This window comes from Anopheles merus, chromosome 3R (genome assembly GCF_017562075.2).
Source record: "Anopheles merus strain MAF chromosome 3R, AmerM5.1, whole genome shotgun sequence".
NCBI lineage: Eukaryota > Metazoa > Arthropoda > Insecta > Diptera > Culicidae > Anopheles > Anopheles merus.
This window is the reverse complement of record NC_054084.1, coordinates 4,160,679-4,178,534: the sequence shown is the minus strand read 5'-3', so window position 1 is coordinate 4,178,534 and position 17,856 is coordinate 4,160,679. Positions and strand designations below refer to the sequence as shown.

The window sequence follows — 17,856 nt, the reverse complement described above, 5'->3', positions numbered from 1 at the left end:
GGAGAGTTTTATCAGCGTGTTAGCACCAACACCAACCACCACCAGCGTGTTATGTTTGGATTAGTTTTTATCTTGCCACACTTGTATTTTCTGATTTCCATTACAAGGATCTTTTCTTTACACCATTTTCACATAAAAATACAGCGAAAAATCCAATAAAAAGATGTTTAATATTGTCTTATAACTCCATTCCCTTTAATGCTCATCGCTCGACAGACCATTATCAGACCTTCATCACTTAAATCCACTGATAGTGCAAGTATGATGCAGGATGACTATCACCCAAAGTATCAAATAAATCGTCTATCAGATCGTCGAAACTTGCTGAGCAGTTAATAGCATTTCAACGTCCTCGAATCGATTTGTTCCTTCCCTCCCGAAACCGCGCCCGAGAATAATAACTCGCGTACAATAACTCTCCCTCCGTTCAAAGCGACTCGAAAAATACTTCCCATTTTTTGTTCTTTTTGGTTGCTGCACTGCCATGTCATTTCTCAAACGAACTAGTGCAACTAGAATATGCTAGTCAGTGCACTGCCGATTGGCCAATCGTCTCGGGGAATGAGCCTTCCACGGCATCATGGGTCGCAATCGAAACACCGTAGGGCAAAGTTTTTCCCACCCGTCCCTCCACGCGTGGAAACAGGTAGCAAATGGGTTCCAACATTAGCGGAGCACAGAGCGTTTCCCGAAAATGCACATAACATATTGCTGATGTCAGTAGAAAATGGGAAGATTTTACGTTATCCTTTGCCCCGTTTGCAAAGGTAAAAATTGCAAGCTGCACAAATCGAGCGTCGTGGGTGATTGCTTCTCACACAGAGAAGCACAAAACAGACGGAAGAGGCGGGTTGTTGGTTGGTTTGGTCGTACGGGAAAGAAAATTGAGGAAAATTGTGCTTCTGATCTGATCAGATCGATGCAACGGGAACGGTACCAGCATCGTCAATCGTACGGGTTGAAATGTTGTTTTAGGTGGAATTAGCTTGTGCTGCTGTGTGGGGAATTTTGATCGCATCACGTTTTCACTCCAACCCGTGTGGGCGTTTTGGGGGAGCAATTATTCACCCACTGAATGCACTCAATCAAACGTTTTTCCACTAATCATTCCAGTTTAGGAAGGGTATCGAAAGGTTGGGATTTTTTATTCAATTGTCGGAGCCTTGTTTTCCTGGGTTGCCTGGAGGTGGAAATAAACGTTTTCCCTACTTTCATCAGCCCATTAGCAGCAGACGGACGGATCTATTTGTCTCGGCCGAAGCGAGAGCCATCCTCACCAAACACTGGGCATCATTTTTCATAATCGCAGTTAATTTCAGTTAAATGGATCATCCAAATGATCCTCCCGGAAATGTTGAAAAAAAAAAACAGTCACATAAAGTCAACCGATTTTCTTCTGCAGCTTGAAAGGTGTTGAATCGTCCGCCATAGGAAAAACGGCTAGAGAAATGTATCTCTCTGTTATTTTCTCTCCTCCCAAGCCAACCCCCAAGTCAGCTTCATCTGTTTTTGAGCCACAGAGAATAAAAAAAACGGAAGAAATCTGATAGCTATTAAACCTGGCCAACAAACCTCTGACGCTGATGATGATGGTGATGGTGATGATAACCGCTGGAATGAAACGAACGGCCGTTAGCGGGGGGGGGGGGGAGGTTTCCCGGACCAATAAATTATTTTTAATGCTTTCTTCAGAGCGCCCATAGCCACCGCGGGTAATGATTTGTGAAGCGACACGCACAAACAGATGATCTTTCGAGCTGGGCTGGAGAAAAGAGAATTGATTGCATCATAAGCGTTGGCCAGTGTTGGAACTTACGGGTTATTTTTGGCCTGTTTTCTCACGTCTCTTTGTTTTTGCTGAGCTCTGGGTGGTTTTTGATGGTGTGAAAAATATACCGACAAGATGATGCATAGAGCGAGCGAGATGCCTTTGTTGAAGTCAAATCTGGGGAAAACACAACACAATTTACCTTAGAATACCTTTAATGTTACATTCCACAGTAGATCATGCCATCTAACCAGCGTATCCTAAATTAAATAAAAACACAATGTGTAAATATTGACATGTTCAAAACGTACCTCAGCAGCTACAGCCCTTTCCATGCCTATGTATACAATATTCCGTTGGTCACCGCTGTCACAATGGATAAAAAATTCTACAATTGACTTTCTCCAACCCTGAGAAGCAACTCAACAGCTGAAGCAAACAACACCCGTACAAAGTATAGGGGCATCTTCATATGGGCTTGGGCTCACGCTCTTCACTCACCGTCCTTGGACAGCACAACAATGCAAACATATTTGCATAAGTTCTTGGCTTCCGAAGTGATTAAAAACGAACAAGAATGAGGCGGAGAGCGAGAGAGAACCCAGCCATGCAAGCAACCAGATAAAAGCAAGCCACCGATGCCACTAGTTCCTCCGGTATGCCATCAATGCAGGGGGAGCAAAGAAAAGATCAACATATGGCCACGAGTGCATAGGACATTCGTATGAGATCGTTTGTCTCCGTCCGTCCGTCCGTCCGTCCGTTTGTCGGTGCTATTCAATGACATGCGGATCACAGCCGTGTCACGGGAGCTGCTGATAGTAGCAAAGCCATATTTCTGCTCAACCCGATAGCTTCCCGGGTGACTCGGAGGGAATTTTTGACGTGTCCCCGGGTGTCTGATTGATGACTGAAGGATGAACTCAAGTATGTGCCTCGGAGCGTTTGTAGTCGGGCGAGGGGTTGTTTGGGTTTGCATATTTTCATGAATATCAATCAAAACTTTGAGGTCAGTTGCATAAATCTGCAAAGAGTAGGCGCTATTCGATGGAAATGGAATCGGGCGTTGCTGCTGGACCGTTGACGCGAACCCGATTGGATCCATTTTATTCTCCAAGATTTAATTTTCATATAGAGTAGGATTTTATTGGCAGTGTGGTTGACATCCACAGGAATAGTAAAATAACGCTAGTTTCTTGATCTTGATGTTTCTTTAATCTTTTTTTGCATTTGCTATCAAACGCAAACCCGTTTATCGAAACAAAACACACAGCACACGTGCGTTCCGGCAGGTTGTCCCGCCAATAATATGCTAGAATCAAGCGTGCCATGATTGACTTGACGTTTATTCTTTTCATATGCGACACCGTTTCGGTGATCACACAGTTGGCGGTGACTTGAAGTGCCACGAACTGATGCGACATCAAAATGGCACGAAATCCACTTTTGAAATTCCCGGCAGAAGGAAGTGAGAACACAAATACACACACACACACACACAGACCACCGGAGCCTGCATGCTGTCAATCACAAGCGCTGCTCAATCGAATTGAAAGGGGCACGAAAGTGGTGCGAAATTTTCAATTCCCATCCGTCCGTCCGGTGGGAGAGCGTGTTGGGAAGAGGGAAGAAGAGGACGGTGAGTTCCCGCTCAAAAGCAGCTTTTCCCATTTCCAGTATGCAAAGCGAGTCGCGATCGCGATGTTTGTGGCCAAACAAAGGCATGAAAAATCGCCCGCTTCCAGGCGGAAGCATAAATCCAATCAATGGTTCATCATCAATTTTTCGCCAGCATCCGCACAGACAAACACACACACACGTACGGACCTTTCTACCCGGTAAGTACACGCCAAGTTTGTGTAGTTTGTTTGCTTTGGAGCTGAGACAAAACTGCCTACCGCAGCTGGCTCCCCTTCTCGTCCTGTTCGTGTTTAACTTCTTTGAGCATTATATTTAAATTCTGTCCAGCGGGCTTTTCAACCAGTTTTGCCGTGTGCGCGCTTCATCACGTTTCTTTGGCGGGTTGGCTCTGCCCTTTTCCAGGGGGGTATATTTTTCTTCCCATTCCCTTACACTTCCTTGCTGCGTGTAAGAAGGCGGCTGTAAGACAGTTTGAAGAGGAAGAAAACCTCAGACGTGGACCGGACGAAACCTCAACAGACGGGGCCGTGTCTATCTGCTGGCGGAAAATCAATCCAAGCGAGAGCGAGCTTCCAAATCGGGTTCGGCGGGGGCTTTTTTTTGCACCACGCTTTGCAAGCCACAAACACCGGAGGCAAGTAAATCGGTTCCGTCAAACATCCATTAGCATACAAAACCCTCGCCCTCGGTAAGCTTGATCTGTTCGGCTTCTGGTAGGTGGACGATGATGGAAGAATAACGAATAACTGTCAATCGCGTTCTTGTTGGGACAGGACGCTTTTACTGCCAACGGCGTGAAGACGTGATTTTGATGCTTTCAAACCTACTTGTGTGGGGAGTTTTGGATCGGTGAAAGGTTAAGTCTCGGTTTCTTGCTATATTAAAGAGATGTGTCTGTAACATAATTTAGGCTACAAAACTTATTATTCTACAGTTTTGGGTTGCTTTGGGAATAGAACTCCATATGATGTAAAACAAACAAACATTCCATTTTGATACATCAGCCAACACAATGGTCCATCAGCGAAGCATTATGATTTGTGATAACATTAATCAATGGAGACTCGCTTGAATATTAAACAATGGAATTAGTCCACACAAGAGGGGAGGGTAATATTCTCATGGATAAACTCCCGCCCCAATCTCCCACATCTTGACCAGCAGCTCCATTGTTGACACGGGGCTCTTTGACCGGGCATTAAGTTTATCAGGAAGGGTCAATTGTCACTAAAGCGTAAGTTGCTTACATAAACACAACAGCCGCGCCAATGTGACACTGCGTAATCGAATCGAATAGAGCTGAGCCCGTTGGAAGGCCCGTTTCTTCATTAGAATTAATTTCCCCAATGCATTCTTGCTTGATAAGCATTTGGAGGATGTCGTGAGCCCGTGGCATAAAAAAAACTGTTTCCGAATTAATGCAAGATTTATGGGCGTCATTTATCAAAATTAATATTCTGCATTCGTTTAGCTTTAATACGTATAAATGTTACAATTACTGAAGTATATTTCCCTCTAAATTAGATATACTCATAAGCTCGACATTAACTTTGAACGTTTGATATCTCATTCCACAAGATAAGCTACCGTTTAGCCTCAAACTCCTCTCCCGGAAAGGGTACGAGATAAATCGACGTAAAACTTTTCGAAGCCTTAACTCATCGTCCAAGATGCATCTTATCTACACCTTTCCAGTGCAGCCGACAGCAGTAAGAAACGAAGCTGCTGATTCTGCAAATACGCATCAGACGAGCCCTTCGCTCTAGCGCCAGTAACGACACCTCCTGTTGCCTTCGCAGTGACGATACGTCGTCGACGACGACGACAACGACGACGACACTAGTCACCCGGCCCGGCCATCACTTACTTAAGATGCAATTTATGGTTCTTTATCCGCATCCGTTTGCAACCAACCACCACCTCTCCCACCACACTGTTTCGTGAGGGAGAGAACCAGAGACCCGTATATACTGCCAGCCGTCCCAGAGCTCCAGACCAAGCCCATAACGCTTAACGGCAGCACGTGCCGGAAATTACAATCATAATAATCTTCTTATGACAGATGATTGGGTGGTTTTTCGTCATGTTGTGTGCGCGCCATCGTACCCAGTTGGGGTCGGGGAGAGAAGATGTCAACGTCGACTGGAAGGGCAGGCGTTTGAGTTGTTGTTGTTTTTTTTTTGTCTACTCTCCAGAATCTTCGCACGGATGTTGCACTTAGTAACGGGCCTAAGCAGCTAAACGGGCACAAAGCGTGGGACAGAAGGTGTTGAGCTGGCGCCCGTTTATCTCGCCGGGTGAAAGGCGTGTGTTTGAGCTGAACGTTCTTGCTCAGGCTTAGGAGACACTTTCCTTTCTGCTTTGGCGTTGAATGAGAAGAGGAGATAGGATTGGCCGTGACACGACACGTTACTTGCTATCTAATGGAAGTGAACATGCAGTTACTGCTTGTGAGCGACGATTTATTTAATGCGATGCAAATTATCGTCATCAACGAGCGTGTAAGGAGCAAAAACGATGAGCTTCAATGTTGTCTTACAATGACATTAACTCACAAGGATCTTTGCGGGGACGATGATTTCATACCAAAAATTGCAAACTCAAGAGTGTCCTTCATGTCCTCATCCCAGCTAATGATTGTTCACTTAATCATCCAATGCAAGACAATCGTTGCCAAACGCACTCGAATATTTAGTGCTGCACATGTATCATTGCAATATGTCCCTCTCACACACTCAATTGACTTATCAACCACTCACACAAATGATCAACCCATCAAAGAGACACAAACACACAAAGGGCAGATGAGCAGTTTTCAGACACAGAAAGACAAAAAAAAGCCAACCCTTCAGACCCACGCTTGGTGGTCAAAATAAGTCATAAATTGTCTACATAAGTCTTTGAAAGCGCATTACCGGCTTCATTGTTTGCTGGCTTTTCCATTGAATGCTGATCCTATCACACACTCGTTGGGTTGATATTCGGTTCGGTTTTATTTAAACACACACACACACACAGCATCACAACTCAGAGCAACTAGCACTGTGCGATGGGATGAAACATTATATGCTTCCTCTCGTTGCACACTGTTGCTCGGAATGCCCGGATACGTACACGTGTACAGGAGGTAGCTGCGTTCCCCTATCCAGTGTCAGGCCTGCGTAGTGTCCTGCTGCGTTTGGTAATATTTCAAATCTCTACTCACACCAAAGTCACCCAGCTACGGTCTTTTTTTATTCTTGTGTGCTGCCAAGCAAGATAATTTTCCAACCAACTTAACCAGCTCTCCGCAGTGGTGTCGTCCTTTCCTCCCGTCGTCCTACTTCAAACTACATTCCTAACGTTTCGAGAAGATTTGTGGAAAACAAGAGGGCAGAAAAACGATGGGCTCTAGCTGGGATGTTGTCACATTTTGAAGCGCAATTAAATTGCTTCCCGCAACCCCGAAAGGCTCTCGTCGACTGTGAGATCCTCATCTCCGATGGCACAGCGGGACGGCCATGATGGCGTTGCGTTGCAAGGAAGGATACTTCAGCACAGAAAGAAAATAGCGAGGGAAAATAAAACCCGAGCGAATGACTGATGCTGGTTGATTCGAGTTTTCTAATCTCCGAAACTTGCCAGCTTCTCCACCCTACCGACAACAACAACAACACAAACTGTATGTGTGTGTGTGTTTGTGTGGACTGTTCATGGCTGGTAAATAGGATCAAGCGCTCCCGTGTCTACCGGAAGCAATTATTTGACAATGGTGATAGGACGGCTGTTGAAAGTGAGTGGGAATTGCGAACGGACAATTTGGAGGACGCGCTGTTCAACAAACAACAACAACAACAACATCCCAACGATGACATTTTCCTTTTTCTGGATGTCCTCCCGTCGGGGTGTGTTTTCCGCACATTCTAGACGTTAAGAAACAAACAAGAAAGGGACAGCTTTCCAGGAGTTTGTTTCGATTAAATTACTCTCCTTCGCTAATGAACATCAAGCAAATTGTTCCTGATTCCTTCTGATTGGCCTGTTCTCCTCAACCTCTCGCGTCCCATCATCTAAAGGAGTATTTCTTTGGAATTGTTTTGTTGTTTCGCGCATTGAAGAAGCGTTTTATTGTGCATGTGGTCCTATTTCACCTCCGCCAAGGGACTGTGGTTTGGAAGAAACTTTTCTCCAGCCAACAAATGCAACCGAAAGGAGGGAAAACACATCGCACGACAAAGGCATTTCGTGCTGGGTGTAGGGAAGAAGAAAAAAAAACAAAACTTTTCTTTCACTTCCGCCGCGCTAATAAAAGAAAAGACCACCACAACCGACCTCCCCCTTGGTGGACGACAACTGGACTCGGGGAAGGACTCGGGCAATTGCTTGACGAAAGTTTTTCGACGAGCAATAAAACTCGGTACTCTGCCCTAACAAATAGACCACTGAAAAAGGGGGAGCAAGAGGGTGGAAAATAGCGAGCGAATAAAAAAAAATACAAACTTTCCACGGTACCCTGTGGTCAAGACATCAGATGATTCGCGGGTGCAAGATGACGGGGAGTCGAGGAGCGGAAACGATTTGTTGTGCAAATACATCAAATGTGCGAGAACCAGTTCCACGGAGCTTTCCCGTCGCACCCGCGCGAGATCTGGGATTGAATTTCGTTGTAAAGTTTTGGCCGGTGGATGATTTTACACAGGTTTTTTTTTCTTTCGCGTTGTGTGCCGTGAAGCATGCTTTTGTTTTTAACTTTTATTTTAAAAATAGTTATAATGGTTTATCGCAAGATCAGAAATTGCATTATGATGGGTTGGTTTGTTCAAGCTGAAGGAACGCTAATTCAATTTACTTCCATCGCTCAGTTCGCTTTACAATACGGACAAACTTTCGCCGGTTCTATTGAGGACTTCGTCCTCCGATAATGCGATTTCGCTGGTCCACAAAGACTTGTTTAATCAACAATATTTCCCAGCAATGCATCATTAAGTCCCACAGCAACGAGCCCAACTTTGTGTCCACAATAAAGCGACTTTAAAGGTCAATCTTTTTGGGCTATGGGAAATGTCAGGATAGTCTCCAGCGATACAGACAAAAGGAGAAATTCTGTCTAATAAATTAGCTCTTGTTCCGGTCGGTGGTCGTCAGACAGACACAGTACCTTCATCAATGGGTGCCTTCTTCCATCCCGGTGCCAAAAAGGCAACCCAAACCCAATTCCAAACGATTGAGCAATTTCATCTGCCAAACGTTGAGAAAGAGTGTAAAAAGCGGGCCTTTCTTTTTGGTGCCCTCTCTCCGGAACACGTACTGAAAGTAAGATGTTGAAAGAAACCCGTTTTCTTTGGCATTTCAAGGTCTTATGAAAACCGTTGAAGGAAAGGTTAGGTCTAAAGTTGCGTCTTGTGTGAAGCGTTTGTGTTTTTCTTGTTCGTTTCAACCCAAAACAACACGCTCAGAAAAGAGAAGCCCTTGAAGATCCGTTCTGGACTGCCCTGGTCCGGGCTAAGTGGGAAGAACAATTTACACAACAATAAAACATTTTACCCATTTCGAAAACGAGGTGGAAAACAGTGGAGGAAACAACACAATGAGCGGTTTGCAGCAAAACAAACAAGACGAGACGGCCACTGGGTCGTCCTTTTGCGTTTGCTATGGTTCGTTAGTGTTGGCTGTGGTCAATCGTATCGAAGAGGTCAGCTGAAGCAGATTCTGGGTGTTCTTGGGCGAGGGCGAGGAACGCTCCGATCTGCTTCATCCATTTTGGACCTGCACGACACACTGGACCACACAGTTAGTTTCGGACAAGGGTTTGGGTTTGGGTTTGTTTTGGCATTTTGCAATCCCCGTTTTGGATGATTTGTTTCGAAGCAGGTCAAAGTTATGCAAGTTCATATTGAACTCGAAAACTTTCCTCCTTTACCTGGTTGTTGCGAAATATGACGTGAACTAATACGTTACACTCAAAACAAGTTCTTCGAGGAGTGTGTTTTAATCCACCTGCTGCTAGTACGCCGCACTCCTGGGACACATTTCTCCTAGCCAAATCATGAACGATGGATAGATTGTAACTCGAACGCAACTCTCGCTCCAAGCTGCCACGACCGGCAAACTTAAACCATCCATCCCTTCAATGTCCTCAACTCCCTCTGAGCACCCTCCCGACTTCGACGAATCTTCATCGAATCTCGTTCGCGCTCGAGACTCTATACCCTTAGGGAGAACCGAACCGAAGACCTACGCGATATTGGCCCGAAGATCGATGGGTTCGGAGGCGCTAAAGTCGCGAAACCGATCCATCGTCCCTGCTCCCTCCCCGCTCCCCGCTTCGCCCGGGTGTGATGCGTGTGCGAAGGGAACCGGTTTCCCAACGGCGGACAAGACAGTTTTGTGAAACATTATTCACGTCTTGTTGGATGTCAATTGAGCGATTTATTTAACATTCCTCGCCACGCCACGCCGCAGCACGCGGCCAGTCTTCTGGGGGTGAGTAGGACCATCGCACGGGGAGGAGGGAACCGTCGTCGAGCAGTTGCTTTTCGCAACAAACTGCCGCTTATACAGCTTGGCACTGTGTCTAGTGCGTTGGCATGTGGCATACGAGCATACACAACCCGTTTGCTGGATGGGAGGAAGAGGATGCTAGCACACGTTTTGAAGTTTTATAAATTGCCCACAATAAAAGAAACAGGCAACAGGAACTTCGAGGCAACCCGCTGCCCGTCGTTATAAAGTGCGATATTTGTTTAGCTAATGATCGCTAGACAAACCGTACGTACGAGGGCGTTACGGTGTGGTTTGGCTGATTTACGTCATATAAATCTGGCCATTTGCGGGCGCATTTATCCACCCTGTTTGAACGATAAACTTTCAATTGATGGTCATTTGTACTGATACGTTTGAGCATTGAATATGTTTAATAAAATTGGTTGGAAGACGAGCATTAATCAATCGTAATGTTCTAATGATAAGGAAAATACTTGTGTTGTACAAGTTCTAAGGAACCTTCATTTATTTTATGAACATTTTCCCAACCTTACCACTTTTCCAGGAAAGGGTTATCCCACCGCAAACAGCTCATTTCGCACAAACCAGCCACAACCGCCCACCATCACATCCCGCATCGCTGCGTTAAAAGCTGCATCTATGCTGCATGAAATATGCTGTCGTCATATTTCTTGCCGTCTGACAGCATGAGTCCCGTACGGAAATGCCAAGGAAAAGCGTACAACAACATTCCTTCGTTCGGCCCCTTTCCACCCCATCGAGGGGAAAATCGTACTCGCGAGCAAGGCTGTTGCGGCAGGCCTGCCGGATGTAAAATTATCACCTGAAGCTCATGATTTATTGAGATTCCGGCGGTGGTCCGTTGCCAGTGCTCGATTAAAATACTCCAGACGCGGGCGCGCGCGCTCTCGCTTCAGGGAAGACACATGATCGTCGCCGTAGGAGATGCGAGATGACGTCGTACCAGTACCAGTACCACCAGAAACAGCAGGAACAGCAGCATGTGGGTGAGACAAATATTTTAATGAGGACAACAATTTGGTTTGTCGCTGTACATGTTTGGCAGGCTGTGTGTGTTTTTTTTGTTATTTGTTTGTCTCACAGTTTCATACCGACAAGCAGTTGTGTGAATGAATATGAGAGCAATGAATGCTTTTTTCCCCTTATCCCCTCGTTTTAGGGAGGAACATGAGCTCACGCAGCATGGGATGTAGATTAACGTTTAAAGTGGGCACGAAGGTATATGATACATTTTGACGTTTTTAATGGTTGGCGTTCATAACTCATAATGCAAAAGGACTTTTACATGATCCAAGCATTGTTCATTAGGAAGGGACGTTAATTGAATTTATCGTAGAATGTGTTAAACAAGATGAGAAACCAGAGATTGTTAGCAGAAACACACGGTAAAGGATAAAGCCAATGTAATGTTTACTTTAACTTCTTGATGCGTACTTCAAGCTTTGAATTTCAAATAAAACACTTTCGTTACTGCATTAAACATTAGCTCTTCTGCTCATAACTCTCCGCAGAATGGAAGGCCAAAAAATGTGTTGAATGAAATTTAAAGCACCTAAAACTAAGCCCTCCCTGCTCAACTAAACGGTACGATTTAACACTTAAAAACTCCTACCATCTTAAAGTGATGTGTGCAATGACCATGGAATGCTTTCCCTTCTCTCCAAGCGGTTTCCATGCGCAACCCACAATTATCGTTCCCACTCAGAGTGCAAAAATTCTGCCCAACTCCACTTAAAATTCCAGAACAGAAATTTACACCCCTTAATTTAGCTCCTCCAATTTCCAAGGATTTCCACTCTCAGCGCTCACTCACCCGTCAGATAACACGTTTGTCTGTGTGTTTTGTTGTTTCTCCCACCCCTTTTCCTCCACTTATTCATTTACGTCGATGATCTGCGTTGTAAAACTTTACGACCACAAGGTAACAACAACACCCGTGACCCGTGACATTGCCGCTGCCTCCACTCTGAGAATGAATGGTCTCCCATTCAAGCACCGCCCCGTGAATTAGCAATCATTTTCAAATCGTTTTTCATGCGAATAAAGCGATTTTCCCTTCGCTGTCGACACGGCGCACGGGCGGAAAACTCTTTGCCACGAAATTGTTGTGGATTGTTGTGGAAATCCGGCGGAGTGGATTGGCGTAAGTGGATCCTGTAACTAAGCGGATCGTTCAGCAGGTGCAGAGGTACGCGTACACGTGTTTCGAAATTAGCATTAAGTTCTTTGGCGACTAAATGGATTTTCTGTTTGGTAATGGAAAAGTTACGTGTAGCATGCGAAATGTTTGAATGTTCAGAGTAAGTTAACCTTTTGGAAGTAAATACTTGACGATAAAAGGAACTTCATATCGTTTATTCAAACATTTCTACAGTAACATTACTCTAACAAGAAATTACAGCAACTTATCAATCTTTTTCCCGTTTCAACCAACACTTCATCTGTCTGCTCCACAACTTCATCGACATCAACCATCCGGAGAGTTGTTGTAGCATTAGAGGGATTAATTAACTCATCTCGAGCGCCCGGGACGCGACCGTAGGGCTTCCGTTTCGCTCCGTAGGTGTTTGCACTGTTCCACACTTTACATCCTGCCATCTTTCCGTGCGAGCAGCGCCGGGATCCTTCCGATCTCGACCACACACATGGTTGCCCTCCTTCCACTCTCCGCCAATCCTTCCCTCACCCAAAAAAACAATTGGTGTTTCTGTAAGGTACACAACAACAACACCAGTAACCAAACAGTACAACCTCTCGTCCAGACGTCTGTCGCTTCTCGCTGTTTATCGGAATGTCGAACCTTTCGTGCCCATGCCGCATGCCGGTGGAATTATGTGTACCAAAAGGTGGAGGAAGGAGGAGACCCTCGCTGAGGCTATGTTTTGTTTGCCTTGCCGTGACGGTTAAGCACAGCACGGGGAGCACAATTTTCTGCCAGTGCACTGCCAGGCGCTCCAAACAATCGATCCCGGCAAGGATTTCTCTCCGATCAGTGCAGAGGGGCTACCGGAGAACTCCAGCTTGCAGTTGGAGCGGCGGACAGAAAGTCAAGGGCCATGCTACTATTTCGACACGCTAATTGAATTCCACTCACTCGGGTTCGGTCGTCGGAAGTCGGAAAAGTCAACAGACTCCTCGATGGCGTTGAACGGTGTGATGTTTGGATTTTCACAGCTTGTTGTTGAGCCGCCGTTGCGACATACGCTGGGAAGTGGCATGTCTCACGCGAGGTTTGTCTTTCGAGAATGTTTGCCCGGTTTCCGATACCGATACTATCGATCTCACGGGTTGTTAAGCGAGAGATGCGCACGAAAATACGGGTGGGAGGAGGTCATATTTAATTTTCATCAATCGTTGTCGTTACGAGGTTTTAAGAAGCGTTTGTTTGCCCTCATAATTAGTGATGGTGTATCGAGACGGAGCAACAACATGTTTAGTTTTTAAAGATATCCAAATATTGGTCCTCTCTGCGACTGGAAGCTTTGCTGTTCACAATTTCGTCTTTTTCGTTTGATTGATGAATGTTCGCTTCTGAAGAAAGGCATCGTTGATGGAAATTATGATTTATACGCTGCTTTCTATCACACTATGCGCGCGTGCCTCAGCTTATAGCATAGCAACCTTTTTTCACCTTTTCGTTTCGTTTTAGGACCAACGGTAATAAATATTTCCCAACCGTACTCGCAACATTATTATGATCTTTTCGTTCAAGGTGTTTAGATACGTGTACCTTTCGCCCATTCGCTGCCAAGCTTAACTGGCAGTAGCAGCGTTTCTCGGTGTACAGTAAAAGTAAGCTACTCTTTCGCCTTTTACTACCATGCACGTACGGCTGCTGCCTAATTCAAACCCTTCTCACCCGGTCCCTGTTGATTATATGACCCGAAAAATTTCCATAATGTTCAAATTTACCTCGTCGATCACGTCGATACTCACCTCCTTGCACTTTGCGTCAGCTTTAACACCGTTGCCTCATTGCACACGTGGGAGTAGCTGCGTACGTACACGATGCCGCACTTCGCTCGGCGATCCTGCTACACGGTGTCGAACGGTGTCGAAGAAAGCGTCCATAATCGGTCTTATGCTGGCTGAGCTACTGTTTGCAGCCACACTTCAGGCTCCGCCGATGATTGATGGATGAATGGAATGAATTGAATGTTCCATGCTGGGCACAAATTGTTTCAGGATCGGCGAAACCGGGTAATCCCCTTTTATGGCGTGTCGTTAAATAAATAATCAAGTGAAGGTGCTAGGTGGCAGGACCGGGAAGAGGAATTGAAATTAACTACTTTTTTATCACTGGCTGGGGAGGGGGCAACCCAAACCCTGTCCCGGTGAAGGTGTGCAAGGTATTATACGACATTTCAGTTGATCCTTCACTTTTCGAGGGGTGATGGCCAGGCGTGATTGTGTTTAATTGAAAAGGGTTGATTTTTGTAGCACGCAAACAGAGGAAATTGAATCAGCATGAGGAAAGGATAAAGCATAAATTATTTCGTATAAAAGATGACATTGCATTAATGATTTATTAAAATAAGAAATGAAACCTTTTCTGAGAGGAGCTCTGAGGCTAAAGCCGAGTGAACCTGAATCGTTAGTGTCTTGGTCGTAGTGAAATTAATTGTCCCTTCTGTTGCCTGTTAAACACATAATCGTTCAATTTGCACTCATAAGTAATTACTGCAAATAATGTGCCGTCACCGTGACAATGCATGGTACATTTTTTGCCGCCTTCCAAATATTTTGCCCTCCCGTCTGTCACCAGCGTGTGCAAAACATTCCTCAGCCTCATCGCACCGCATTACATGTTTCGAATGTTTCTTCGCCGCTGTCCCGCTGTCCCGGATGAGACTAAATGTCTTTCGCAGCGTTAAAGAACGCCACTCGTACGCGGAAGATATGACCACCGTGGCATCAACAGCCGTCAGCAGCAGCAGCAGCACCATCATCAAAGCGCAGGAAAACGTGCACATGTTGTGGCATTAAACCACTGCAAATGGGGCGTCAGTGTCGTCTTGCTCGTTTGTCGTTTCTTTGGCACGGACAAACGGATAGGATGGAGGGGTGTCGCGAAGATAAACGGTTGGTAGAAATTATTTAAACATCATCTGCTGTACATTGATTGATAAATCACTCGTTTGTGGTAGGGTTTCGTGCAGCAGGGGATTCTTTTAAAGCACGCAACGCGACACTTCAGTGCACCATGGTCGGAATTCACGGCGAGCATTCGTTGAGCGTGCGGCGAACTCGGCGGACGTGTACAAACAGCACGACATGATTTTGCGATTTTCTTTTATTTCCTTTACGTGCGTCAATCATTTAGCATGGGAAAGGATGTTTGTGTCATTTTTCTGTTTGAACGTGAATACGAACGAAGAAAAAACTGATGACCTAGGGTATTCTAGTCTTTAGGGGCACGTTTTTGTAGACACATGGCCAAATCTACACCTGAATTTCGCAAAGACATTCTTCAAAACGTCCCTTTCAACAGCTTACGAGCGGGACTTACGCAACCCCGCAGTCGCCCACAATTATCACCGAATACTCTTTTCCCCCCTCATTCTAATGTGGCTTTAAAAAATGGCATTAAACACCACAAAGGTACTTCAAGTGTGAAATCAACAAGAGCCTCACATACGCCAGCTTACATTGTTGGAGTGGTGTTGGCTCATAGCGTAAGAGCGCACTTCCCGTTCCGTAAGCCCGTTCCCAGCAGCATCCGGTGCATCCTTACCGTATATCAAAACCAACCGGCAGGACCGTTTTTGACGCGCTGGCGGACGTTCAAGTGTCACACCGTGCTACCACGAGCACTTGACATCCGCCGGAATGTCAAACGGAGCAAACACTTTTCCGCAACACCGTTTTTCCTTCTCGATAGGTGTAATACTTGCCTGCTGCGTTGGGCCGCTGTGATGTAAAGTTTTAACGTAATTTCAACATCAAGAGCAACACAAGCAAGAAACGATTACGCTTCCGAGGTGTCACAACTTGGGAGGCCGTCGGCTTGCACCTTACAGCGCTTCTCACACCGTTTGTGTACACAGAAAATCAGAGTTGCGTATCGGAAGGCTTTCCAATTCGCAGCGCTTTCGTGCGTGCGCTTCGTCACTTGATGAACTTTGACAAACAACAACAACAACAACAGCACCTCGTCAGGATGAAACGAATAAATCCGGCGCTGGCTAATCAGTGAATTTTAGCAAACAAAATTGTCATCAAACAGCAAACAGCTTTGATGTCGTCCACGGCAGGCCAAAGTGCAATTACTTCTTCTTCGACGCTGGGGGTGTAAAAGTTTTGTCGTTTACTTTCGTGTTACTTATCCAATTCGCTACGGTTCGCTGGCGAGATGGCAAATAGAGGGCTTGTGCGTATTGCCTGATTTCGTTGCAGGGAAGGCGAAGATAGGCCAATTATACTTTGAAGCACGGGTTTTTAATTTTTCGAAAACTTATATCATTAAACATTTTGGATAACGGCAGCACGATAGACGATCAATTTTGGGATTTATTTTCTTGCACCAATGATGAGGGCCGTTGAGCTAGTAACGAATGGTATTGGTTTTAATGTTGTACGCGATATAGAAGCATATAATCCGTTACAAGAAACAACAGAGTAATCGCTCCTTTTTCACTTTAAACTGTCTGTAACCGTGTTTCAGTATCCTATAACAATCGTCGCACAATCGTGTGGCCGGAAGAAGAATGAAATGAAACCACCAAAAGTAACTGAAAAACCCACAAAGCCTCTCAACGAGCCCAACGATAAGAAGTGATAGCGCGACCAAAAAAGGCTTGGCTGGCAGACAAGCAGACGACAATTACTTCATGAATATTTGATAAGATTCCTCGTAATCCCTCCCGAACGAACAAGACCGTGACGACATGCGAAGCCAAATCCACTTGCAATGCCGTTTTACAACACTTTCTCCCTGTGTGACCCCTTTTTGCTCCTCTGTGCCTTTCCCCCTTTGTCGCTTCAAGAGCCTTATGGTTGTTTCCGCTTTATGATGCGCTGTAAAAAGAGTGTGAAGGAGGAACATTTTCCTGTGCCGAGTTTTCCATCCTCGCTGTTGCGGAATTGAATTCAAATCTGCTACTCCTGTTGGAAAAAAAAAATCAGCATCTTTTCGGCATTTCCTTTTTTATTGCAAAAGTCGTTCACTTTTCCAAACTGTTCCTCACCGCCATCATTCCCGAAGTGAATGCAGGTTTAGAGACGATTTGATTTTGCACACCAACATTGTAAAGGGTTTTCTTTTGCTGCTTCTTTCGGTAGCCCTGGGTATGGGCACCCAACCAAAAAGGCACCAAAGATTTATTCGATTTCATTCACTGCAGGGGGCGGTTGTGCGGGTGCGGTTTCGTGATTAAAAACAGCACACAAACACACACCACACCAATGGGTGTGATAAATTTAAAGGCATTAGCGCAGGAAGCCCCGTGCAGAAGCGCAGATTTGTGCCCCCGCGGGCTGTCATCATCCGTCATCTGCCATTTGCCAATCGGGGTGGCAGCAGGGAAGTTAATTTCATTAGCGCCCCTGCCCTTGGAGCTGGGGATTAAACAAGAGCGAAGCGTTTTGCAATTAATGCGGGACTGCTCGGGAGGGGGGAAGTGCGCAAATAAATATTTATGTTCGTTTGTTCGTGGTGCCTTGCGAGGGCGTGTGGAGCTGCGTTTTATGCAGAGTGTGAGTGATTTTTAATTACAGCAATGAGGGAGAGAAGATGATTATTGAATGAGTACTTTCTTCAACTGCTTCGACGCAATAAAGAAAAACAAAACACAGCCCGTTTGCTTCTCAGAAATCGGTTCGTGAACTGCACCACGGCCAGAGAGGATTGATGTGTTTGATTTAAAATTTTGATCGATCGATAAATTCTGCCCAACCATACCTCACCGGGGGCTAGAGGCCACTCAATCAACTATCGAAATAAA

General features: G+C 45.4%; 1 long non-coding RNA gene across 1 annotated transcript; it reads left to right on the top strand.

Moving 5' to 3' along the window:
- Positions 1–3,165: 3,165 nt before the first annotated feature.
- On the top strand, positions 3,166–11,258 carry LOC121596106. Its single transcript, XR_006005249.1, has 3 exons — positions 3,166–3,606; positions 10,437–10,899; positions 11,073–11,258. It is a non-coding gene; the product is annotated as an uncharacterized LOC121596106 (long non-coding RNA).
- The last annotated feature ends 6,598 nt before the right edge of the window (positions 11,259–17,856 follow it).